Here is a 26,769-nt window from a genome sequence, read left to right as displayed (position 1 = left end):
CTTCCAGAATTTGTGAGAAGAATTTACAGGAGTGCAATGGAAGGGTCCACCTCCATTCAGCCATGACTGAGGATGTGTTCTGGGGATACAGCTTGCTTTTGCTTAGGGGAAGAGAAGGATGAGGATGAGGAGAAGGAGGAGGATGAAAAGAAGAGGTCAGCACTGGTCAGCATTAACACAGCTGTTTTCTTATCTCTACAAACCCAAATGACTTCAACAAGAAAAATGATGTGGGATGTCCAGGAGAAGACAGGTGATTGCAATGTCTACAGTTCTGCAGGCTACAGAATAGGGTGATTTTAGACTTATGAAAGTTGACTGGGACATTTTCCTTCTGTTTTTTCCCCAAACCTCCTATAAGATGTGTTAGAGTTGGGCTGTCTGCTCACAGAATTAGAAAGGATGTCTGGACCCAAAGAGAGCTGAAAGATGCTTCAACATTACTATGGTCTTATAAGAATCCAGACAGACCACAGTGCTAGCTCTTAGAAATAACAAACTACAAAATTCTTAATTTGTTAAAATTAATGCATTAAAATGCATGTGTATAAACCTGCAACTTTGAAAATGTACTATAATGTTGTCTATTTTATTTATTGTAGTTTATTGTTTTGACAGCAGATTTGGAGATACCCAGAGCTTGCCCTGTGGCATCAGGACACAGAGTCTCTTCCAGGACCTGGTTTTTGCTTCACAATGATGCAGAAGGTGACTCTTCAGTAAGTAACACAAAATTATTTCAGACTTGTATAAATAATATACATGTTCTGTCTCCCTTTGATTGAGTGATGAATAGCATTTAGAGTGATTGATTTGCTGATGTGCAAATGCGGCAGCGGCTGGAACAGTTCCTGTTGTCCTTGGATACCCTAAACTTGTCCTGCATCTCCCATGGCTTTGTCTCCCCATGGCAGCATGGTCCCTCCAATACCATGTGAATGCCAGGTCTTGGCTTGGCCATTGAGGGGGACAATGGGGAACTGCAGGCTGAGCCCTTTGAGCAGCACATCTGCACTACTGTGTCCTCTGCTTGTGCCTGCCCTGTGTGCAGAGAACTTGATCCCCCCCAAAACGTGGCTCTTGCACAGTCTCTCCTGCTCATTCTGCTGCTTAACTGGTTCCTTCTTTTCTTTTCTTTCTTTTTTTCTTTTCTTTATTCTTTTTCTTTTATTTTTTTTTCTTTTCTTTTTTTTTCTTTTCCCCTTTAGTATTTAGCAGAAAATAATTCCGCAATGAGCTTTACTAAAGCAGCAGGATAGATTTAAAAATGAAATATATTTAGCAAGATTTGGGGGGAAGGCTGGAGTAATTAATTTTCAATAATACCTGGCATTTCCAGAACTCCTTTCATCCCAAGATCACCAAACAGTTTACAGACATTAATTAATTAAAGCATTATGATGCCCCAGTGTGGGGCCATTGCCTGCTTGTCTGACTCAGACAAACTCCCTCTAATTCCCCAGGCAGCCGAGCAGTATCCACTCCTCTGCCTGCACCAGGGCTACTCCTCTGAGTAAATACTGTTCAGCTTTCCTAAGGTTTGCACTCTATGGCCCTATGTAAATATTTTCCAATAAGTTCGATTATTTGTCTTTTATTCTCTATCAGGAAAACCCCAAATATCTCAGTAATAAAATTTCCAAGCGTGTGTTTACATGAGGGCAGTTTGGATGATTAGTTTCTGATTCAGCTGCCCATTAAAACATCCCTGCTCCTGGAAACTCCGTTTGCAGGCTGGGAGCTGGACATGCATTTTAAGCTTTGATTTTTTGGAGTGAGTTGGGCATTTTTGACAGGACAGTAAATTGCATGGGGATAAAAGGAGGTGTTTGGGATGCGCCCAAGAGGGGTGCAAATAACGTCACAGTCCTGGAAATCCCCCGTGAAGTATAAGTTCAGTGGAATCTTATGAAAGCTATAGATTATACAAACTTTCTCCAGTCCAATGATATGATTCATGAACACGTAAATAGATAGATAGATCCATCACGGGAATCCCCAGGGAACAATGCAATGGTGTTTGTGATTGGAAAAATATTATAAAAGAGCTCACGTATAGCCAATAGTTAGGCAGTTTTATACCGCCAAGATAAATAGAAAAGAAATGACATTTCATGATCACATTTTTAAAGGACGTTGGAAGTTACCAGAGGAGGGGAAATGGAAGTCCTGCAGTGATGCATCTGCAGTCCCGGGTGGCATTGCTACCAGTTGGGCATCCACTGGGCCCTGATCCCTTCACCCTGACTGCCCCAGGTTATTGGAATAGTGCTGTGGCACCCTATTCATGGGCAGTGCCTTTACCTGGACATTTTGACCCCAGTTCTTGACCATCTTGTTCGTGGAATGAGTGCTTTTTCTTGCCCTAAGGTGTTCCAGTTCAATTGGGATACTCAGAAGCAGGATCAGCCCTGAAAGGTGTGTTTGTAATGGAAGAGTTAAAAAAACCTGAGGCTGGGTTTGTTTGCGCATTTGTTGTTTGCTGGATTAGCTATTTTCACTTAAACCAAAGGAAAACCAGTATCAAAATGGAAAGTCCACTTCATTACCCATGGTCTGAACAGTTTCTAGCCATTGATTTGCCCGGTTGGGTTGGCCAGCTCCAAGTTTCCCTTTATTCCAAGATCAGACTGTGGTGGAGAGGAAGGGATGTTCTTTGGGCAGGAGGCACAACCCACATGGGGAGCCACCTCCCAGCCACCATGCACCGGTGCCATGAGACATTTACACCACCCAACACCTCAGCCTGTGCATCCATCAGCCTGGGAACATACAGAGGAGTCAGTGCAAGCCTTGGAGGGTGATGCAGGGTGAGGGAGCCTCCAGTTTTGGGAGGAGGGAGCTGGGAAGGCTGCCCTCCCCCCGGCTTGTTTACTCTATGGCAAGAGCATCTTTGGGGAGTGCTGCGACGTTGAGATATGAGAAGAAATTCTTAAGTAAACACAAGTGACATTTGGCATATAAATAAGTTAGGGAATACTCTTGCGCAAGCAGTGCAGGTCAACAATGATCTTTTATCTCCTGTTTTAGAATCAGCTGCTTTAGAAATGTAAAAGTGCAAAGTGTTTGTGGAAGGGGTGGAGGCAGAGGGGATGCGGAGCGACTCAGGGCTGGAGCAGTGTTTGCTGGTCCAGAGCCACTGGCTTCATGCTCCAGCCACTCTAGCTCTGGCAAAATCCATGGTGTGTCAAATGGGTTTCTCCACAACTTTATTTTTATTTTGCTAAACTTTTTTTTTTTTCTCTTTTTTTCCCCCCTCTTTTTTTCCTCTCTTTTTTTTCCCCTCTCTTTTTTCCCCCCTTTTTTTTTCCCTCTTTTTTTTTCTCTCTTTTTTCCCTCTTTTTTCCAACATTTGTTTTTCTTTCATTTTTTTTTTTTCTTTCATATATAACTAATGTGTAACAAATCCCTTTAGAGTGTAAATACTGATTTGAAATAGCACAGTAGACAAATAAGGGGACGAGGCAGAAGCCTGTAAACACACACATCTATAAAGTGCATTGAATATATCCATGCACACCCATGTTCTTATTGTGCAGGTTAGCTGAGGGGATTTACCTCCTTTTTAATATTTTTGAAGACTGCTTTATGATCCTTTTGACCTGCTATTAGCAAAAGCTTAGCTTTCAACAAAGGTAATTAAATTATAAACTCACTGCTACAATCATCAAACTACTCATAAAACAAGAAATGAAAAAAAAAATAAAAATACCCTGAAATAAAAATCTTGCAGGCTTCTCCTCATGTAATATTGCTCCCTGATGTTAATTACATTTAAATGGGAGAGTACTATTTTGGTATCATTTATACGCCTCCAAAAGTACTTTCCAGTTTATCATACCTGTCAACCCCAGTGCATCACAGGCTAATACTTTATTAAGAAAAAAATCATTAGGGAGCTGCTGATCCCATTTAAGTACATTGGGCAGAATGTAAGACTAATTAAAAAGCATATTTTTACATTATTAATTTCTGAGTTTCACACTTAATGAATGTGAAATGACAGGGCTACTATTTTTATATTCAGGCTCTCTGGGCTCTTCAGCCAAGGGAATTAAATTCTGGGGATTTTTTGCAAAGATGCTTCTTGGGAGATTTGTTTTCAAGAACTGCTAAGCTTTTTTAGCTGTGCCTTTTTCTGGGAAATTATACCAAAGCATATTACAGCCACTTAAAAGGAGTAGTTAAATAGATGTTGTGCTGGGTTTGTGTTTTGTGTTGTTTTTTTTTTTTTCATCACACTGCTATAAAAGTATTTTAGATGAGGTATAAAATATGGTTTTTAAATGATATTATGATTTGCAAACACTAAAAAATAATTGTGGTGGAGTTGAGAAAGAGCAAAAACATCTAATCTTTATTGTGTAAGACGATGTGATAAAATATTTTACAGCCAAAAGCTCATTTTGCATCTGGAAAATTGTGTAAACTGATGGTGGGGGGGTGTGCTGAAAAAAAATCTCATTAAAACTAAAGGTTATTTTTAATATTCTTCAAACAAAGCAAGACATTATAACTGCATTTCTCCTCCCCGTATTTATTAAATTAGACAATTGTACGAATGCCTGACGTTCTATTTAAATAAAGACATAAAATGACAGAGACCGTGTGATTAGGCAGCCTAATCGGAATTGATGCCAGCTCAGAGAGGGCGCGGGCAGGGAGCGCCAGCCCAGGGCAGGTCGGGGTGCTGGGGGGAGGCTCGGGGGGCAGCGCTGCAGCCCTTCCCGAGCAGGGGGTTGCGTTCCTGAAGCCTTTCCCGGGTGCCGGGCGGGCACCGCGCTCCCTGCGCCGCGGCTCCGCGCACTTTTATAGGGCTCTGCAAGGAGGAGTGGAGAAAAAACCTTTTTTTTCTTTTTTTTTTCTTTTTTTTTTTTTTTGGGGGGGGTGTTTGTGGCGGTTTGGGGTTTCTTTTCTCTCTTCTTCTTTTCTTTTTTTTCTTCTTTCTTTTTTTGTCTCCCCCCCTTCTCTCTTCTATTTTTTTTTTTTAATATATTTATATATATATATTTTTTTTTTTTTCCAAATGTGCTTACAATTACCTCTCTGTATTTTTATTGTCTTTTTGCTGACCACAAAACTCACACTGGAGGCAAAGCTTAACGGCTGAGGCTTTCCTCGTGTAAATATTAGGAAATTACATTTGTACAAACTGCGCGGCTTTGTAAAGGGGGCTGGAGCGGCTCCAACACAAATTAATCAGGATAAAGTTGCTCTATGTTGAACATGACCATAGTTTATTTTCTTAAAGTATTAATTTGTCAACAGCTTTCCTGCCTCGCTGTGACTCATGTGGATGGCATTGAGGGAAGACACTGATGCAATCTTGCTGCTCTACCTTGCGGTCTTAGGAACCAGCTCCAGTTAATCAAAAGATAATTGTGTTTAATTCCTCAGTATTTGTTTTCATCCGAAAGTCAAATGACTGAAACGTGAATGTGAGCTTGCCTTTAAATATTGTCTTCCCCATAAAAAAAAAAAAGAAAAGCGCATGAAACTATTTAAACTGTTTGCTAAAATATTTTTACTTTCTAGTCCTTCCCTCCTCCACTGCCCACCCCCCCCCCGACCCAAAATAAATAAGCTTTTCAGCTGGTGTCCTTTGCTTTTTTTCCTCCTCAGTCATCCCCAGTGCTGAAAGCCTTGCTTTCCAGCACGTCTCTTCTCATTCTTCCACTTTCTCTCGCTGCTTATGATATCACACTATTTTTAATTATATCTTGATTTTCATAAAATTCTCATTTGTTGTTATGTTTCTGGAATGCAAACCTGAGCGTAATGGGATCTATTTTTCAGAGTTGCCAAAACAAATTAAGGAAAATGTTCGGCTCTTCCTTTGCCAAATGTTTTAGTGCTCTTCCATGAAAGCAAATCTTATTTCTAACTGTATATTAAACCTTAAGTAAATAATGCAGTCTGTCAGAAGCAAATTCTATTGTAAAAGTGGTGACTGCTCCCAGGGCTTGCCACTGACACCCGTGCTGGGCTCTGCGCAGGAATGAGTCAGGGTAACAATGAAATCTTGCTAATTTTCATTTGCCTTTTGCAGAACCACCTAACTTTTTCGAGTGCTCTGGATGCAGCTCCCATAAATATGGAGCGTTTGTTGCAGCTGCTCCACGGATGCCCAGGTAGGTGAGAAGCTCTTGAATAACAACATCATGGAGGACTGGAAAAGGGACCAGCCCCAGGCACCTCACTTTGTTAATTGTGGGGACTGGGGCTCGCCTGTTCTTTAGCATCTTTTATTAACACACATCTCCAAATAATATTGACACTCTTCTTGTTTTATTAGTATGAGTTTACCTTGTTCATGGTTTTATTATTCAAGAATGCAGTTGTTGCCAAGTATTAATCAATATATTATGCTGCTCAGTTGGGCAAGCTGTACAAAAACATAGTGCCCCTAGGGTTAATACAGTCAAGAACTAGAAAAGTGTTTCAGACATGTACACAACATGTGGTTTACTATTATCATTAAATGAGGTGAACTGGGACTCTATACATATGGATTTTGAATTGCATAAATTTTGATTGATATCATTTGAAGACTGAGGCCCTGAAAGGCTAGATTTTGTGAAAGACGATACACAGGCCAGCTATTACCACATACAATAATACCAGGAAAAATATCTGAAATGAGCAAGGCAGCTGGCTTTTAAATAGCTAAAACATAACATCAATACTTATTTTGAATAATGGAAAAAAGAGGTAAAAGATGTTGACCTCTGCCTGACAATAACATGTTCCAAAAGTAGAACTGGTCCCAGGAGAAAACCCTCTGCTCAACAGTAGCGACTAAGAATTTTTTTTCTTTCTCTGTTTTCTTCCCTTCTTGTTTTCTCTTGCTTTTCTTTTCCTTTTTTTTCCTTTTGTTTTGTTTTGGTTCGGTTTTGCATTTTTTTCCTGCCCCCCTAGAAAAGGTAAATGGGCTTTTGAACATGAGGCTGTTCACAGACAACTGCCAGAAAATTAAAAACAAAACAAAACCAAACCGAAAAAAAAAAAAAAACAAAACCCCAAGAATTTTTGCAAATTCAGGAAACACTTGAGAGGTAAAACCAACATCCTGAGACAGGAGACAAGGCCAGCTTTTGACACCAGGCTGGACCTGCGAGGCCGAAGGAAACCTGGAGCCAGGAAGCGGCCGCCGCCGGGGTCACGCCGCTGGGGACCCCAGGCCTCGCCGAGCACCACAGGCCCTGGCGGCCTCTTCATGGGAAATTTGCTGAAAATTTGCTGATCTGCATGAAACATTTATCAGAGGGGGAGAGGAAGAGCCTTCCCTTCTCTTCTTGTGGGTTACTGCTTTGTGTGGTGTTAAGTGGGGAGTCGTAATGTATGCGAGGACGCGGCAGGTCTCGGAGGCCCCGCATCCATTTTTTCCCACTGTGTGATACACACAGAAAATTATCAATACCTCGCTCTACCAGATTCATTCAATTTGCTCGTATTTGTTAAAACTTTTGAGAGAGCACCGGCTGCTTAATGCTTCATTTATGATTTATGCTCCATAAATGTATTAAAACATTAACCATATTTCTGCTATGGCATACTTGAATCCTCCCGGGGAAAAGCCCAAGCGTTTCTCAGGCTGCTGCTCCGGCTTCCCCGAGGAGCGAGATTATTTGTGTTGTGTTACACCTCCGAGTGTTGATTAGGCCTTGGTGTTACCCTGACAGAAGTGTCGTGTGGTGCTTCTCTTTAATGGGGTAATAAGCTATATCAACCGCATGAAGGAAATGTTCCTTTTCAAGTCAGAAACGGAGAAAAAGTTGGTGTGTAAACACGGCAAAGGCTTCGTCCCTTCCACCCAAGTGGCGAGGCTGAGCTCTGGCAATACCCTCCGCTAATCGAAAACCGTTGGCCACAGCACTTGGGTGGCTCAGGCAAATTTATAATCCGGGTTTGAACTCTCTAATATATTACATGGTTACACACCACCCATCGCCAAGCCCGGCTTTTAACCGCCTCGCAGCCTGGCAGCTTCGCAGGCTCCCAAAAGCAGCTCTTAACTGGAAAGCAGGAAGGTTAAAAAATAGACAAACTAGTTTTCTGGCTTGTGTTTGACAGCCTGGGTTGTTTGTGCTGGTATTTTATTTTTTCTTTTTTGTTAAGTTGTTGTTCTTTTTTTCCCCCTCCCTCTTTTTTTGTGGTGGTGTGGAGGGGTGGGGGCAGTCTGGAGGATTTCTTAGTGGTTGGGAAGCTTCACATTTTTCAGTAAGCATTATTGGGTAACAATTGGTGCAAACATTATGGAGGGGGAAAGGCACATAAATCAAGAAATAAAAAAATAGTTTCTGCACATTTTCAAAAAACACGTTGTGCTCTCTGAGGTCCTTTTCATTTTAACCAAATCAGGGGGAACTTGTCCTCACAGCGGCAAGGCAGATGGAACAATAAATCACAGGAACCATTGACTGCCTGCAGTGTACTCTCCGCAGCTGTCACTTTTTTGTCTCTTTGGTTTTAGCTGACATGGTTTGAGGTCCACTGTGAACCAATCTGGACTTTTTTTTTACCGTCATATCCATCAAAACGACCAGTAGCCATCAACCTACTACAGCGATCGATTCGTTTGCTTATTCTCACGCATAAGCCAATACTCAGCTCACTAGGTGAGGCTTGGGAGAAGCACCTCATTTTAGCTTCCCCCCCTTCTTCCCTTTTTTTTTTTCCTTTTTTTTTTTCTTTTTTTTTTTCCTTTTGCCTCCAGCTACAGCTGTGATTTTCTGAGCAGTCTTGGCTAACGTTATTAAAGTTGCATCATGATAGATACAGAGCAGAGCAGATAACAGCCTCCACGCACAACAGCAGCAAAGCCAAGAACAACCGTGGGGTTTTGCTGTTGTTGTCAGTGTTGCTTTTCAGGTGTAGCGAGCCGCTTGCTAAGCTCGGAGTTTCCAACTCATTGCTTATTTTGCAAAGTAAACAAGCAAATGTTATATGCATAACCTTAGCTGTCTCTGCAAAGGTCAGTGCCTGGCTGCTGATTTCTTTTCCTGCCTTTTGGTGGCACTCTGATGCCAGCGATTACTTCTGGCTTGTTTTGGAAACAAGACGTCCTTTCTTAACAAAAGACTCAATCTACAAAAGGCTGCAAAACAAAAAATTGATTAAATTTGAGCCGGAGTATGAAAGTTTAGTTGGGTGTGTAAAACAGCCCGGTAAGAGTTAAACGTGGGCTCGTCCGTTCGGGACTGCACAGGAGGAGGCTAAAACCCAGGGGGTGTGGGGGGGTGTCCCTTCACGATCAAACAATACCTATGGATGTGTGTGGACCCATAAGTGGCATTGTATATCGCCTTATGTGGTTTTGGTTTATGACCTGAAACGTTGAAAAGTGTCTTTTGCATTTTAGAGAAGTGTATTCTCTGAAGCACTGTCTGTCACAGATATTATTAGCAGGGACTCAACTTCAGACCACATTTTGGAGAACAGATTTTTTTGTGTGTGGCATAAACAGAAGGGAGGAGATCTGGGGATAATACAGTCCTAGTAATATAGATATATGTATATGTATTTTTAATGTCAAAAATACCTGCTCACTTAAAAAACCCTTCAGTTAGGTCAAGTTAAATTTATTATATTTTTTTCTTTTTTATAGCTGAACTCCATGATTTTGACTTGAGGTGACAGCTGAAAAGCACCAGAAACCCTTGGAATTTCAGATCTATATATTACTATAAAGGAAGAAAATAAAGTTCTGCTAGTAGAAGGTAGGTAATTGCATTTACCAAATAGACATAGTATAGAAAACACAACCCCTGAAATATTTACCTTAAAAAAAAAAAAAAAAAAAGTCAAGAGGGAAGTTCTCCTTTGCATCTATAGAACAAACATCCCTGGGATTTGTAATAAAAACCCAGTTATGAGATGTGGGTCCCTCCTGTTAACAAGGATCTTTTAGCAGAATATTGAAATATTGCCATCTTGGAGAGAAGTTATTTGAGGACCCTACAGGAGCTGATGCAAAGGCAGATTCTGCTGAGAGTGTTTTTCCTGGTCACAAACCTCTGAAGGGTGCGTGTCCTGAACATATTCCACTTTAGAGAAATGCAACAAATAACAAGCTACAGTCAAAGCCAGCACCGCTGCGTGATGAATTTCAAGGAGCGTGACCAATAATCCGTCTACTTATCTTAAAAATCCTGTGGAAGTGCTAGAGCAGTTCCAATAGAAGTGAAAGGAAACAGGAGGGGGGGAGAGAAAAATCACACAAAAAAGCCATCTGTCTGAGAGCAACCCAAGAATCCTAAGTCCACCCAAGTAGTCACTGCATGTTTTCCTGGACTGCTAATGGATTGCATATTGCTGAAAATATGAATCACAGAATAAATCAGAAGAGAGTGGCAGTGATGGGTCCCGTTCTGCTCTCAGCTACAGTGAAATTTTAGGTCTGATTCTGTTGCGTCTATTGGGGTGCACTTCAGAATAATTACGCAATGTAACAGTTACTCCAGGCCAGCAATCTGAGCTCTCTGCATGTAATAATTGCCAGAGGAGCGAGGGTGACAGTCGGTGAGGGCCGGGCCGGTTGAGGTTGTGGATTTTCACAAACCTTTACGCGCCGCTCCTGACTCTGCCACACGTACTCTGCAGGACGAGACACACATCTTGAATATACCCTTACAAATGCCTTGCGCTGAGGATATACCAAACATCACTTGCTCCCTTTAGGGGAGACATGAAGAGTTACAAACCGTCAGCCCTGTGCCAGAGCTGTTGCCTGGAAAAAAATCCTGTTTGAAGTGACTCAGAGTTTTGGCTGAGGAGGGAGAGCAGGATAAGAGGGCCCTACGTTACAGCAGTTGTGTAGGAACAAGGAATTTCACTCAGATTACTGTGCCAGCAAAATATGTATATATCTAATATCAGATAACATGTGAAAGGAAGGCCACTAATTTGGCAGTGTTCTTATTTTCAAATGAGTTCCAAGGCTGCGAGAGGCGAGCAGCTTTATTAAAAGGGCTAGTCATTAATATGCCTAATGGTGACTTTTCTCCCCTTCCTACCAAACGGTCTCTAATATAATTCCACATTAAAAATTGGGAAGCAGTTCTGCCTAGTTTTTAATTAGCCTTCTGTGGAAACCTTGCTGTGGTAGATACTTAAAAAAGAGAAGGGGGGGGGGCCGGGGGAAAGACCAAAAAAAAGAAAAAAGAAGACTGTGCGAACATGAAACTTTGCTCATCACTTGCATGCTAAATAGTGCAGGTTCAACGTCTTGTATATTGGGGGGGGGGGGGGGGGGGGGGGGAAAAGAAGACGTGTAACGCTGCTTTTTCTGCAAAAAAAAGGGTGATGTGTGTGGCTGGGTTTCAGACCCCGGCTGACCTCCTGGTGATGCCTGGGCTGCTCATGCGCTCAGCGCCCGGCACAGGCTCCGTCCTGGCAGGATCGAGCCCTCCGGGGCTGCCGAGCGGGGAGTTTGCTGCTGCTGCCGAGCCTGCTGCTGCTGCTGTTGCTGCTGTTGCTGCTGTTGCTGCTGTTGCTGCTGCTGCTGCTTTCTAAGAGGAAACATTTCGGGTCTGCCCTAACATTAGTGCAACATATCACTCCAGCTGCATTCCCCGCTGACTGGAGTCTGTTTGATGAGTAATTAGGAGACCTTCTCTTTAGTTTGTTTGACATATTTTTTTTGCAAAACATGTAAATCTGTTTTAAAAAAATTGCTTGTTCATTTAAAAGAGAGAGAGTTCTTAAATGAAGCAGAGTATCTGCTAAATGGATATAATTTTAGGATTTACTTTTTTTTTTTTTTTTTTCTGCTATAACTTCAAACACAATGGGCTCTCTTTGCCTTAAAAGGGATTTTTTTTTTCTTTTTGTTTCTATTGAGAAGTAATTACTCTGTTTCTGCATCTGTGTAGCTTCACCCAGAGTTCATACAGAGAAAATCTCTTTAATACTTAGAGATAAACGTATCTAGACATACAGATATCCATGCGTATACTTAAGTTTGTTTATACTTTACACCCACACGTCAAAACTGGTATCATTAACTACTTACTGGAAAGCAATAAACACAGCCCTCTTCCCTCTGCCCAGATCAAAGGTGAACACTTTTTTCTTGATTTTCCGTTAAGATATCTTTAGCAAAGGAACCTCCCAGAAAATGTTAAATAAGCTTTAAACATTCCAGCGCCCATTCTGCTCCTTTTGTGAAACACGTTGGGAAGATTATCTGCTGCTTCAGATTGCATGATTTAAACTGGCAGTTTGGCTTTCCTAACTATGGGGTAGGTAAAGAGTTAATTTTTTTGTTTGTTTGTTTGAAATAATTTGAAGTTTTAGAAATATAAATATGATTTTCTTTCCTTCAGCTCTTTAGCTGGGGGAAAAAGAGGTGTCACCTCTCAGCACCCTCAATTTCAGTCAAAGTTGTGACTTGCCGGTATCCAAAATTATAAATGCTAACGAGTCTTAATTTTTTTAATGTCAGAAAAGAATTCAGGTATTTAAAGATGTTTAAAGATAAGCAATCCTACTGACCCAAAGGTTAAATTTGTTCCCCCCAAAAAAACAATGCTGTAAGAAGGCTATGCTAGCTAAGATTAAAATCCTTTTGTACTTGAAGATGTAAGTGCAGGGATGATTTAAAAGCCCCGTATTTTTCTAGTCAGCTCTACTTATTGCTTCAGGCTGAGCATTTTCTATTTCCTTTCTTTCTTTTCTTTTTTTTTTTTTTTTTTTTTTTTTTCCCCTCCCAGCCAACACTCAGTTGCTTATTTTGGGGAAGCATCTCATTTATCTGAGCCTGCTTCTTCCCGAGACTTTTTTCCTGCTGGAGAATTCCTGCCTGGCACATCAATAGGTTGCAAATTATATAAGGGCTGTGTTTAACTTGCAGCCAGATTGCCATTGTCGTGAGGGTCTGTGTCTTTTAGCTAAACTGCCTTTTTCTTGAGGAATTTCAGATGTCTGTAATTGCTGCTCCTTTCAGCACAGCTTAAGGTATCAATATCAACTCAATTTGAATATCATAAGTGGGAAGTTGCTCTAAGCAAAACAAAAACATGTCAGTTGCCCAGGTGACATTTTGTAGCAAACAAGGAAATCACAACTCCAGGAAGTGTTGTATTTTATGCCAACAACAATATGACAGTTTTCTCTGTAAAGAAAACATGACACTTTTCCAAATATCAGAGGATGCCTCCACTGCTCAAGGGATTCCTGTACTGTCACTGAAATGGAAGGTCACAGGCTGGTTTCATGATTTCTATAGTTTCAAAATGTTGCGATGGAGCGTTTGCACGCTAAATGCTGTAGGCTAAGGGAAATCTTTCCTTTCATCTCTGAAAGAAGTGACAGGAAGAAAAAGGTCCTGCTTTGACAGCAGTAACCTCTAGGTCTAGAGGTTCTGCCCCAAGCAACTCTGAAGTAAAATTACCTATGTTAATGTGTTGTCCTTGCTGTCATCCAGGCACACGTGTGTGAGCGCGCGCGCGCCCGTGCAAAACGGAGTCCAGGAGTGTGAACGTGCACCCAGGGGCTTGCAGCCTGGAGGAGGGGTCGTGTTGGACCACGCCAGCCCATCAGAATCATCTCAAAAGAGCCCTCAGAGCAGCCCGTTGTGTTTTTTTTTCTTGAATAGCCTGGGCCATGTGGGAGCCTCTGCAAATGCTCGCGTCCCGTTTTTACCTGGTCTTGTGTGGAATAAAGACCATAAACTTTCTGCAAACCATTTCTTTTAAGAGGTGGGGTTTCCAGTTCGACTTCAAGAAGGTAGGAGCCTACTTGCTATGCTAGTACCTAATTCCTGAAGTTTAAATAAACAGATTTTTGCTTTAAGCCAGAAAAAGTATTAACTTCAAGGGTATGGACAGGATCAAAACACATTTGTTTCCAGCCTTTCTACTTTTTTATTCTTCCCTCTCCCCCTTAAAAAAAAACAACAACACACCTTAGTCTACAGATTATATACTTCCTGCTGCCCTTTTTATAACCAATAAGAATTTAATAACTGAGGGCAACTCTATAGTAATATTTATATGGGTCAAGTGGCTTAAAAGTATGCAATAAATGTAAAGTTATGAACCACATTGCCCCTTTTTAAATAATGCAGCTAGCACCAAGATATTATGTTTCATATTCTGGAAAAAAGGTGTTTTAGCCTAGGCTTTAGGAGTACACCAGACATGAAAAGTTAGACTGATCCCATAATAAAGTCACTGCCTGCTTAATATGGTGTGTTATGTAGAGCTCCAGATCTTAATAGCAGACCACAGCAAGAACGTCCCAGATGATATCAACAAAACCTTTGCTTTCTCATTAGCAATCAGCAAATTCTCCTGGTGTCTGCTAGTTTCAAATAAGGGCAAGCGCGTCTATTCCTAGTGTGAAGCCCAATAGGATAATAGAAATAATGTAGTCTAATCAGTGGTGAACACATGAGATCCCCCCTCGTCAGAGCAGGCGGCAGAGGGGTTGGTGACTCCCCTTCAGCAGCTTTTAACAGGCTTCTGAGTGGTCCTCGGGACCACTCCTGAAGAGCAGGATCGGCGTGACGGGAAGGGAAGGAGCAAGAACAGCCCCCTCACACAGCTCCTCGTGCCTTTCCACCCTTGCCTTGCTGCAAGAGAATGGCTAGTTTTTACAGATTAAATGCTTTTGAGGACATTGGTATATTAAAAAAAAAACCAACCTATCATCACTGCTTTTCAGGTGTGAAGAAATGCTGCACGTGGTTTCCGTGCGTGTGAGCACAGACGTGTCTGTGCACAGGGAGGGGGGATGGCAGATTGGTTTGATCTGGTCTTGTCAAACCATCCACTTCTTTGATAAATCAGATCTAATATTTGTCATCACAGCTCAAATGGCCATCCCTTTGTTGGCTGATACATTGCTGGTACCTGCACACTGCCTGCACCTAAGGTGCTATTATTGTTTTTTTTCTTAGGGTGGTTGGATTTCAACATATTTTGTGTTTGGACAACTCAGCATGCATTTATGGCACAGTGTTATTAAGTGTGGGGACAACCACTGCTGTTAGCCATTATGATGCAAGTGTGAAGGGCACAAGCTCATACTGATCTTGCAGCCTAAATAATCTATGGCTATGGCCATGCTTGGGGAAATGCGGAACAGTTTCAGTTTGTGTGCTGATTGTATAATTTTACGGGTTTTTTTCCCCCATGTTTTCCCTTGTGATTTTTGTGTGTTCTTAGAATCTTACTGATTTCTATATAAGAGCAATTTTTGCACTCTTGATCAGTTCAGGTTAAAAATTAAGACTGCAAATGTGGCTGATACCATGCAAGGAAATGCAAGTCTAAGCTGCAGCAGTGTAAACAAAAAAGTGTTTTAAGAGGTGCTTAACTATGTTTTGAACCCTGATTAAGCTTAAGGTTACTCAGTGTTTATATGTGCATTTGCAGCACACTGGGAAAATTCAGTGTTTAATGGTTCCTGTGCTGATCTTTTGTTAGTGCACTGGGCTGTGTTGCCCAAGAGCAGTGATTACTGGCCAGATTAAAAACCACAGAAACTCTTTCTTATTGGAGTTTTGTCCAACTTTATTCATGCTGAAGGGGAGCAGGGATCCGTATATCTCTTATAGTTAAGATTTTTAAAACTGACACCACAAGTTGGTCCCCTGAGCTCTTATTCAGCTACTGGACTGAGCAGCAGGATAAGGTGGTGGCATTTTGTACACACTCAGCAAACTGAGGATAGTTTCCATCTCTGGGTCTCATTACAATTTAGGAGCCAAGCCTCAGCTTCTCAGGTCTTATTTTTCTTTGATAAATATGAGGTGCTAAGTGGGCAAGGATGGTACCCACAAAGGGCAAAAGGCTCCAAAAAATGGGTGATTATAAAGAGCAATGAGACAGTGCTCAAAGCCTCTTGCTGCTAACTTCTCTGGACTATTCTGAATTCTGTGGAAGACCTTGCAAAGTGCACAATTCTCCTAAAACAGCAAGCAGCTCAATACCAGTCCTGCTTGTGTGATAAAATGCAGTAACTGCTGTCCGCAAAGGAGTCAGGGATCTGTGGGAGCAAGGATGTTTTCACCAGCGGGTGAAACAGATCCTGACAGTTCAGGATAGTCCACGGCAAAGGAAGACAAAGCATGTTGAGGCGGATTGAAAAAAAACAACTGATGGATGAGGGTGAGTTTACCAAAGGGAAAACTATGTTGGTGAATAAATGCACATTTACTAAAAGTAAACTTCTTGTTTATCAGAACTGAGAGGTGAAATTGTAGATTACCGGTGCTAAATGAACACTATTATTGTGCTCAAATGAGAGGGAAAAAGGGCTCTAGGAGAAAGTTGGCTGCACAACTTAGAGGCACCAGCTACCTGTGACTACAAGGAGGCTAGAAATTTAGGAGAAGGTTTCTGGTATCAAAGCAGTGAGGCTGTGGAGCAGCCTCCATGTGTGGGGAACGATGTGAAAAACCACTAACAGCTCTTAAGCAAAGCCTGATGACAGAGGATTAGAGGACATACTGGAAGAGGCCTGCATGGGAAGACCCAAACAGCCTCATACAGTCCAGTTTCATAGAAACACCCTAGAAATAGGCAATAGTGAGGAACATCAAGCTCAGCCTGTCTAAACTTCCATTTGAAGTTATTTTCATTATTATGCTTTTAATCTTTTAACAGAGAATGATGTTTTGGAGTCCTGGTGTGTTACAGAAGAATTCAGAGAACAAGAGGGACAAAGCAAGGTAAGAGAAGGATTTATACTGTTCAGGGAGAGCAGATTGTGTGGGGCCACTGCCTGGTGAGATGCCACCTCTCTGTATTTTACTGTGTAATCTGTAAAAACAGATTAAAACCAGAAAAAAAAAAGAAAAAAAAAGAAAAAAAACCCACAAAACAAAAGAGAGAAGACAGAGTAGAGAAAGGGGAAAAAGAGAAATCTTCACTTGTGATAAGCAGATACGCCTTTAAAATGTAGGTACTCAGTCACAGTTTCAGCAAATATCCCTACTTTCACCTTTGTAATTTTGAGAAATTTAAAATTAACATCTTGTGGACTTTTGCATATCCATATTTGTAAGTCACTCAGTTGTTTAAGGGTAAAGTTAAAAAAAAAAAGTATCTGTTGCCTGAGCTTTCAAGGTATCAGTTGCTTTCCTCTAGCCTGGAATAACACTTGTAAGGGCTGCACCTAGGAAGTGTCATTTTCATGATGGCTTTCATTGCATTCCACACGTGGGAGCCTGAACCTTGGAGGCTTTAAAACCTTGTGTGTCTGTGGCTTCTTCAGGAGCCTGACAAGGGATCATTAATAACTCACTGATGTCTCTCTCTGTTTGTTCTACTTCACAAGGCACTTCCCCAACTAATTTAGAACAAAGATTGGTGTTTACTTGGCTTCTCAAAATGACACTTTTTCTCCCCCAAGATTGCTGCAAAGGCTCAAGAAAGAATATTTACATAAACAGGTTTCAACTTCATCAAGAACAGGTCAGGAAAGGAGGGCAAATCCAAGCGGAAAGGAAATAAAGTAGAGAATAAGTTAGAGAGGATAGATTTAGGTTAGACGTTAGGAAGAAATTCTTTCCTGTGAGGGTGGTGAGACCCTGGCCCGGGTTGCCCAGAGAAGCTGTGGCTGCCCCATCCCTGGAAGTGTTGAAGGGCAGGTTGGATGGGGCTTGGAGCAACCTGCTCTAGTGGGAGGTGTCCCTGCCCATGCAGGGGGCTGGAACTAGATGATCTATAAGGTCCCTTCCAACCAAGACTATTCTAGGATTCTATGAGCTTTCATTTAGGGCTGCAAAAGAAGTGCTTTGAACATCTGACGGGCTGGAGCAACCCTGTGAGGGAGTCACACGGTTGCCAAACCCCTGTAAAACTCAAGGTAAAATGGAGGAAGAGCTGCAGGGAGCAATGGAGGAGCACAGCTCTGCAGCTGGGCTGGCATCAACAGCAAGTGCTGCACCTAGCAGTGAACCACCCACAGAAACTTTGGATTGCAGCTACTCCTTGGAAATCTCTGAAGCCTATAAACTGTGAAGTTTTAATCATTAACAACCTCTCGGGGACAATATCTATAGGACAACTTAAGGCATCCCCCTGGGAAGGAAGGGAGAGGTGCAAGCACTGTTGATGTCCCCTCATGAGCTGTGGCCATGACATCTGCATGATGCTGGGCGACTGCCACACCAACAACTTCACTCACCAACTTTTTTCCCTTGCAGGAAAGGTGACTCCTCAGTGCCTGTTACCGGAGCTGCAGGGCATCTTGTGTGGACAGAAAAGAAAAGGATGAATTTCTGGAAAGCAAATGGGTACAGCATGTAAGTAAAAGTGAATCACATCCTCATTATGTGGGCTCTTTTGAATAAATGTTAGCCTTTAAGTGCCAGCTGTCACTCTATGCATGGCCTCCCTTCTTACAACTAACCTCTCCGTCACCTCGCCTTGTCTCCCTAACTTGTCCTATTATGCAGTACCAAGCTGAGTCATTGTTTCAAGCAGGAGGTGACATGTTAATAGCTTAATAATAGTATAATCTCGCAAATAATAATATGCTGTCACACTGTCTGAAGCACAATGTTTACAGGAGAAGTGGTAATGTATGATGACAGTAATTTGAATAAAAATGAATTTACTGCTCTTGTCTCATTTGCAGTAAATTTTCGCATCTTTCATGCACAACTGGTGCTCCATGACCTCTTTCATTATTGTGTTCTCAGTGGCTGCTGCTTGCTTTAAAGTGAAAGGCAGGCAAATGAAACAGAAACCTGCAGCTTAATAACTGATCTCCAGAAAAGGGTTCACACCGTGGCTTCTGGAAATCTCACTTCGTTTGTTTACGGAGCTGATGCGGCGTCAGGCAGGCTGTTTAATTAATGCAAGCTGGAGGTGCCGATTGAAAAGCAGGCACAAGCTGATATGATTATGTATTGACAGTTTACAAAATTATTGTCATTAAAATGTGTCAGAGGGAACAAAGTGCTTGGAATACAGAGAGGATCGTTCGGTTTGAAATTGAAGTTTGTGCAGCTTAAGAAGAAAGTGTTTGAAATGCTCTTGGTATTGTTTGAGGTGGAGAAGAGCAGGCTTTGCTTTCTGTTTGATATGGGGAACCTGTCAAAAGCTATCCCCTTTGTTGGCTTCAGTTAATTGTAAATGCATGCTGGTAGGACAGTGGACTGGTAAAACTTAAAAATGATCCCTGGATATATAAAATATTTAGTTGTGCTTCACTTTGTGGGCATTTTCCTAACTTGCCCTGATCCATGTGCTGTACAGTAAACTGCTATTTCTGTGTATGGTACAGACTAGGGCTCCTGGAATTATTCTGACAAATAAATAGGGAATCTACTTTAGATCAAAACTGCCTTTGGAAAAATTAAATTCCTAGGACAGTTCTGTTTCTCTAAAAGAAAAAAAGAAGTTATTACATGATGTGGTTCATTTGATGAATAAGAAGAAAGTTTACAACTCAAAACTGATATGCCTGGACTAAATTTAGTTTGATGGAATGAGGACAACTAATTGAAACTTGCTGGGACTCAAAACACTGCACAGGACAAATTCTCCAAAAAACTGCAGTGTTATCTAAGTGAATATAAAGAATAAAAAATTGTTTTCTGCATGACCTATTTCACAGGTTGTAGTTAAGACCACAGGTTACCTCGGTGTGTTAGAAACACACAAATATACTTTTTCATTACTTGTTTTTTGCATCTATCAAATACAATATTTTCCTCTGAATGCAAAGTTAAGCAGTGTTAGTTTTTCGGGAAGAGCTTTTGTGCTCACGAGCAGGGAGGGCAGCTCTGCAGCCCACTGACAGTCTCCTGCTCCTCCTGCGTAAACCAGGAGCTGATCTGGAGACCAGCCTCACTGATCTGCTCTTGGGGATGTGCTGGATATGAGCACAGGGAGACTTGGTGGGAAAGGAGCAGCCAAAACAGGGCTGTGTTTCTTGGTCATGAATCATAGTAGAACAGGTGCTACCATTGGTGTGGACCAGGAACTGCTCCTTGGTGCCTGCTGGCTTTGCAGCTCCCCTTGCATGCGGGCACCCTGTGATGCTGTACACCTCCTAAATGGCTTTTTTTTAATGTTATATACAGTGAAGTACAATAAATCATATGCAGTAGGTGGCTGCAGGGTGCCAGGGAGCTCCTTGTTCATGCCAGAATGCAGCACCTAGCTCCCGACTGGGGCAAGGGTGGGAACTTCTGATCCATGTCTTAATATTTACCTTTTGAGGCTGAGAAAAATAAGTCAGTGAAAGTAGATTGCAGAAGAATAATGCTGCCAGCTGCAGAAATCTGCTGCGGGGTTTCAGAGTGTCTGCAGTCCCATTTGGGTGTCTACAGAGATGGCATGAGACATAACTTCCAGGATGTCGCTCTGATGCCATTCTCTTAGAAACTAGGAAGAAGTGTTGTCTCCATGAGGACAGTGCAGAAGCTGGTGGTGCAATGTATTCAAATATGTGCTTAACTTCAAACATCTCAGTAATTCCTCTGAAGCTATCTTCATGCTTTCAGTTAAGCATGGGGCTGATGGGTTTCATAAACATCTTGCAAGGCTGGGCTTGGTTTTGAACTGGATTTTCAATTTTTGTTGACATGAGAAGCACAAGGGGCTTCAGTGGGATTACTCAGACTAACAAGGGCTGAGTGACCCCCTCCAGTTAACTGCAAGAAAATAGATTGTTTTGCTGAAAAGATTTTTCCATTTTACATTAGAAAATCTTTTCTGTTTGAAAATAATTTTTGTTTTCCCCAGAATATTTAATATCACTTTGGAAATCCAGATACTTTGAAATAAAAATCAGATTTGTGACATCATAGAACTAATTAATGATTAATGGAGATTATGTGCAAAAGTGTAGAAAATAACAGAGCAATTCAGTCTCTCTGTAGCCCGTGGAGTTTATTTCATGTATATAAAAGGTCTCTTTTGCCTGAACCATTGATGTTCAAGGGTATACCTCCTCTTCCATATTGTGCTTGCAGCAGAAAGGTCCTTTTTGTTGCTTAGTGTTACCTTTTAATTATTTAAATGTAGGAGACTCTGAGTAAAGGCCTTAATTAGATGTATTTAACATTGGTAAAAAGTCACTGTTCTGAACCACCAACTTAATCCCATAGATATATGTATTAGCTGTTGGCCAAAATGCAAGGAAGTTTCACAAAGGGGAAAAAAACAAACAAACAAACAAACCCCAAACCAAACCCAAACCATTGTATATGTGGAACTAAATAGTTAGTGGACCTGGGACGTAAGTCAAATGGACTTTTTAATTGACTCCAACAGGCACTGGATCAGGTCTGTGGGGTGTTTGGTGCTCAGTTACAAGTTAGTGCTCTCTCTAATCACCTTGTTCTCTAAAGGAAATAGATACTAAACAGGAACCATCTGGTAATACATTCTGTACCTCTTAATTACGATGTTTTGAGTGGCACCTAAATAAATTTCATTTACAAGCACATGACTGCTTGTCAAAAGCTCTGTTGATAATTTTATTATTGTAGTATACCTTCTTGCTTAATGACCCTGGCCCAGTAAAGTCAGGGATATTTAGCTCTATGGCAAAAAAAAAAAAAAAAAGAGATTTTCTTAAAAATGAAAGACACAAGCTCAGTCTTTCATGTTGTATTTTTAATTATTTGCAAATGTATTTATTTCTTCATTGTATCAGTATTCATTTACACAAGATAGGGCAATATTTCTGCAGTAAAGATGAGCAAAACTGATTTCTTGGTAGCCAGGAGAAGTTGAGGCAGCTCTGCAGAGAGCCCTGGTATTGTTGTAAAGAGCTTGTGTTATTTTATGATCTGCGTGTTTCTGTGTAGTTGTACTGTAGCATTTAGACAATTTCTCTTTGTTAGCTGCAGGAAAAGATCAATATTATAAAGAGGTCGAGTGACTCTGTGAATTAGTCTCCTGCATCTTCACCCTGGGAAGTGGGGATTTAAATCTGGGCCCTGGTTTTGAGTCTGAGTCCCAAAGCATCCCCCAGATTTGGAGGCTTTCCATTTGGGGTTGCAGCCTATCCATTGCTGGAGCTGGAAATTACTTTCCTAGTCTCTTAATAATCTCTGGTGGATATTAGTCTGTATTACAAAACCAACATCTAATTTGGCAGGATGCAGGATGGTTGGCAGGCTCCTTTAGAGAAGAGCCCAGGACTGTGCAGGGGACCTGCCTCACTGTGGCACCCTGGACCTTCCAGGAGGTTATTCTGGGTGCAAGGAAAGAGGGTTTCCTCATGCTGTGACATCCCATCATGGCACATCCGTGTGCCAGGGGGGAGCAGCATCCTGCACAGGAAAACCTCGGACCGCCTGAGCGCAATATGTGTTGAATCATAAAAAAATAATTACCAGCAATGTGAAGCTTTTGCTAAGTTTTGCCAGCAAAGTGCTAATTCATCTTTGTGTTCAAATGTCCTTTTAAAATAACAAATTGGAGGAGAAAAAAAAATACTAGGAGGAAGGGCAGAGGGGAGATTTCTGGGAAAACAGGAGGAATACGGCACCTGGAGGGGTTTTGTCCGCTTCTTTGGGACGAGCCGCCCGTGGGAAAACATAGCAGCATAAAAAGTAAAATAGCCTTATTTCTAAATGCATGGCAAATTAAAAAAGAATCCTACTGCTCTCAGCAGGATCCTTTCTTCCTTTTTAGTTGCAGTTGATGGTTTTTCTCTTCTTAAAATAATTTTGTCTCTGGGTCTCGGTCTTGATGTGGGAACTTTGGGAAACAGATAAGCTTTCAAATATTTTTCTTTTTTTAATCAATGCTTTAGCAACCTGGAGTTGAAATAGCATTTAAGTTCAGAGAGGTGCTGGTAAAACAGAGAGGATGATCATTGCCAGGCAGGTTTGCACGGTCAGGTTTGTGGAGACGGAGCTGTCTGAGCAGGAGACGGGGAATTCACCGTACACAGCAAACTGTTCTACCCTACAATATAATATCTGGATTTGCAGCTGATATTTAAAGAGGGCACTTGCTTTACTTATGAGATTAAAGGCAAATGCTCTCCTTTAAAAATGAAGTCATGCTGTGTTTTGCACCTTTTGACACTTATTAACTCAGGTCATTAAAAAGGGGCTAATTAAAAAAGAATGTAAAACAAAAGAGTCATTTGTCTATCGCCGAGCTCGGTTCTTCATGTACGCTGGCTGGAGGCAGTCTCCGTTTAAACCTTGGGTACAGAAAGCACTGGGAGCCACTGGGGCATGCTTGGAGCCTGTCATGGCTTTTGGCTAGACTGTGGTCCGGCTCATTATGCACCTCATAAAGAAGAGAAGTCATTGTCATCAAAATTAGCTGAAGCTGGAATTTACATTCATGGAAATTTTGGTTTCACCGCTGTCCTCTGGGGCTGGACAATAAAGGAAACCTTTTACCAGCTGCAGTTAAAGTAAGTGAAGTTCAATAAATGCTTAGTGCTTCATTAAGGCATTTCCGAATCTACTGTGTTACATGCACGTGGTATTTTACAGCCGATGAGAATTTGGTACAAACAGCGTGTGAAGTTCACTAGTTGCTGGTGCTGGTTTGGCACATCCAAACCAGCTTGTAAAGAGACCAACCTCTCCTGACCACTATTGATCCCCAAGGGCATTCCTGTTCTTCCAAAGGGAGACTTTGCTAGCAGGCACCTTCTCTCCTGTGAGGGTGAAAAAGTGTCTTTTCGCCAGGCTAAACTCTTCTGATGCTATTGAGGGAGTCCTTCCAAGGACTTCCAAGAGGGTATGGACAGATTTGTGAGGTTTCTTTAACTAAAAGCATTGTTGCCCCGGTTGGTCTTTCCTGGAGTTCCTCCAAGGTGAGATGAAGGCATTTTGAGAGCAGGAGTGTTTCTGAGAGGGCTTTACATCCCTAAAACTCTGCAGAGGAAGCTGCAAAGGTGACATAGCTCTGGAAGATGCCCACCTCTCCCCATGCAAATGCAGATGACGGCGCTTGGTGCTGGTTTTGCTGCGCTGCTGCAGGTCCGAGGCTGTAAAGATGTACATGGAAACATCTCCATCAGGATTTCAATCACTTTCCGTAGCTATGTGCCTTTCTGACCTCAGAGCATCAGGTCAATCACCGAATGTACCTAGAGAGGGTTCTCCAAACAGGAGTGTGCTTCTCTGAAAAATCCAAGATTTGTGGGTTGGAATCGATTTTGATGGCTGTTTTTTAAAGCCTCCCCACTCTCTCCCCACCCAGATGACCGTAAATTCAGCCCAGAGCCTTGATTCACAAGGTATTTAAACAGATGCTCTTATTTAAACATAAATCCTATCATAAACTTCAAATTTATGCTTACATGATATCCTGACTTAGGGTCTTAGAGCTGGAAAACACAAAGGGATTAATGAACTTAAGGAAAAGGTTAGGAATGTCATTCAAATGTTGATTGAGGCAACGGCCTTTCTGAGTCAAGGTCTCTCCAGTGCTGGAGTCCAGCCCAAGCCTGGGAGAAGGTAGGAAGCAGAGGGGGCCTTGATGGGTCTCCCTGGCTTCTTGTCCCAGCCAAGGATGGGTCTGCAGGGCGGGCACAAAAAGTGAACAAGGGAGTTTCAACCCAAAAGAACATTTTAAAAAATAACATATATATATATATATATATATACACACCTGTATATTGCAGAAAGCCACGTGCCAAGTTCAGAGCTTCAAAACCAACCGCATGCAGGACAAAAGGGTTAATAAACGTCTGCAGCAAAGCGCCTGGCGCTGGTCAGGGCTTCATTCATCGCGGGAGGGAGAGGGACCTGCTTTGTGCAGGAATCTGGCTGTAACCAGAATATCCTGCAGGAAGCAGTCGTTTCAAACAAGCCATTTTTTGTTCTGGAATATAATTAATACATCAGGTCATGTTTTGTACTGCCAGTGGCGTGTTTATTACATTATTACTTCACAGACATTTTTAGCTGTAGTCCAGGAGTTAGGAGTCACTGGCTTTCTCGCAGAGCTATCCCATTTAAGCAGGGTAGGTTTACACCTAGTCTGTGAATATTCATGTCTTCTGAAAATAATAACAGTATTATTGTTGCTGAAATCTTCAGGGAAGCTAGCTGCCAGTGTGAGATTATTTAAAGCAGGTTCTCCCATCACCCCTCCCCAGTGAAAATGCTCAGAAAAATCCTCATAGACAGATAGGAGCAGGATTTTTGCTTGGTTTTTTATTTTGTGAGGTTTGTGTTTTTGTTTGTTTGTTTTGTTTGTTTGCTTGTTTGTTGTTTGTTTGTTGTTTTTTTTTTTCCTAAAGCCGTGTTTCCAAGGATAAAATCTTACTTGCAAAGATCCTTATTACATGTGTGTACCCTTAAGCTGCTGAGATGACACCACCGCTTACAGGTGGTGGAGTGAAAGCAAGCAAAAACATCAAACCCCTAAAGTCTCAAGTCACTGCAATCATCTTCAACTCCCAAATTGTCCTGGAAGGAGAATAGCATCGGATTTGTCTTAGGCTGTTTGGCCAAACTGGGGCACAGATGGGATAATGACTTTTACAAACAGCATTTTGATGAGAGGAGGGGAGAAGGAATCATATGTAAAATGCACAAAGGCTGCATAAACACACTGATGCCTGCAGCTGGAACAAACTAAAAAGATGTTTAATAATTTAGAACCAAGCAGGCAGGGCCTGTGCAGCTGTTGTGTGCAGGGGACCATGAAAGTCTTCCATTTGACAGCTGGCTCCATCTTTCCCCAGTTGCTACGTGAAGAAGCGAATGCAGATTTGGGATTAGCCAATCCCTGTTACCCCTGCCCATCTGCCACCAAGACCCCCAGCTCCGGCTCCTCTCGCCGGAGAAGCACAGACATAAAAAAGTCCACACTCTCCCAAACATATGTATGCATCAGTATCAGCCGTCAGCCGTTCCGAGGATCTGTTGACATGCCGCCAGTACATGGCTGCTGTCGTTTTTGCTGCAGGGCACATTTTGCATTTCACACATTTGCAGAAATACAAAATGCTGTTGGATGCAAACAATTCAGGGCCTAATTGGCTGAATTACTTCAATGTTACCTTGTGTCCCCCACCTGATTAACATAGCTCAGCTGGGAGGGCTGGGAAGGAAGGAGCAGAGAGGGATTTGGAGGGCAGGTGAAGCTGTGTTTGCCCATGAAAGCGAGATCCTTAGCGAAGTCCCAGCTGAGCCGGAGCGGGGCTGTGCCAGGCAGATAGCTGTGAGCAGGAGGGAAGATGCCGAGGTGGCCGCCGGCTCCAGCAGTGCCCAGGCTTTCCTGACGCCTTGCAACAACAACAAAAAAAAACCAGAACAACCAACCCCACCAACCCAACCAAACCACGGCAGCGACGAGGGCTGGCAGGGGACGGGTGGCATTTGGCCGTCCTCGGCGGCCGCTCGGCGCGGGAGCGTGTCTGGGAAGTTGTAAACATATTTTAAAAATTTAAAGGCTTGCTAATCCCGACCCCTGTGTTAATACCAGAATAACAAAAAATAAAAAACAAAAAACCAAAAAAACGCAGAGGAGCTAATAATCATTATTAGAGCCTATTCTAAAATTGCATTCTATTATTATTAATGAGGCAGATTAGCATTTTTTTCTTATTCAAGAGAATGGAAAGGGCTTGGGAAAGATGCAACAATTACAAAGCAAATAATTATTATTTTTTTAATTTAATGACAAAACACTCCAAAATGGATAAAGGTTTAGTGTACATTTTCTATTTTTTCTGTTGTGCTGAGAAATCATTTTATTTCCATTGAATTTTGCACATAAATATTTACAGGAGATTTGCATTTTCTCTCTCTATCCATAATCATGTTCTGTACTGGGAATCTTTTTCTTTTTGGCCTTTTTTTTTTTTTGGTCT

General features: G+C 41.9%; 1 long non-coding RNA gene across 1 annotated transcript; it reads left to right on the top strand.

The window, feature by feature from the left end:
- Positions 1-6,048: 6,048 nt before the first annotated feature.
- LOC127384588 (uncharacterized) lies at positions 6,049-16,683 on the top strand. Its single transcript, XR_007889462.1, has 4 exons — positions 6,049-6,131; positions 9,608-9,719; positions 13,427-13,728; positions 16,614-16,683. It is a non-coding gene; the product is annotated as an uncharacterized LOC127384588 (long non-coding RNA).
- The last annotated feature ends 10,086 nt before the right edge of the window (positions 16,684-26,769 follow it).

The sequence above is a fragment of the Apus apus genome, chromosome 4 (assembly GCF_020740795.1).
Source record: "Apus apus isolate bApuApu2 chromosome 4, bApuApu2.pri.cur, whole genome shotgun sequence".
NCBI lineage: Eukaryota > Metazoa > Chordata > Aves > Apodiformes > Apodidae > Apus > Apus apus.
The sequence above is the reverse complement of the archived record's forward strand: the minus strand, read 5'-3'. Positions and strand labels throughout refer to the sequence as shown.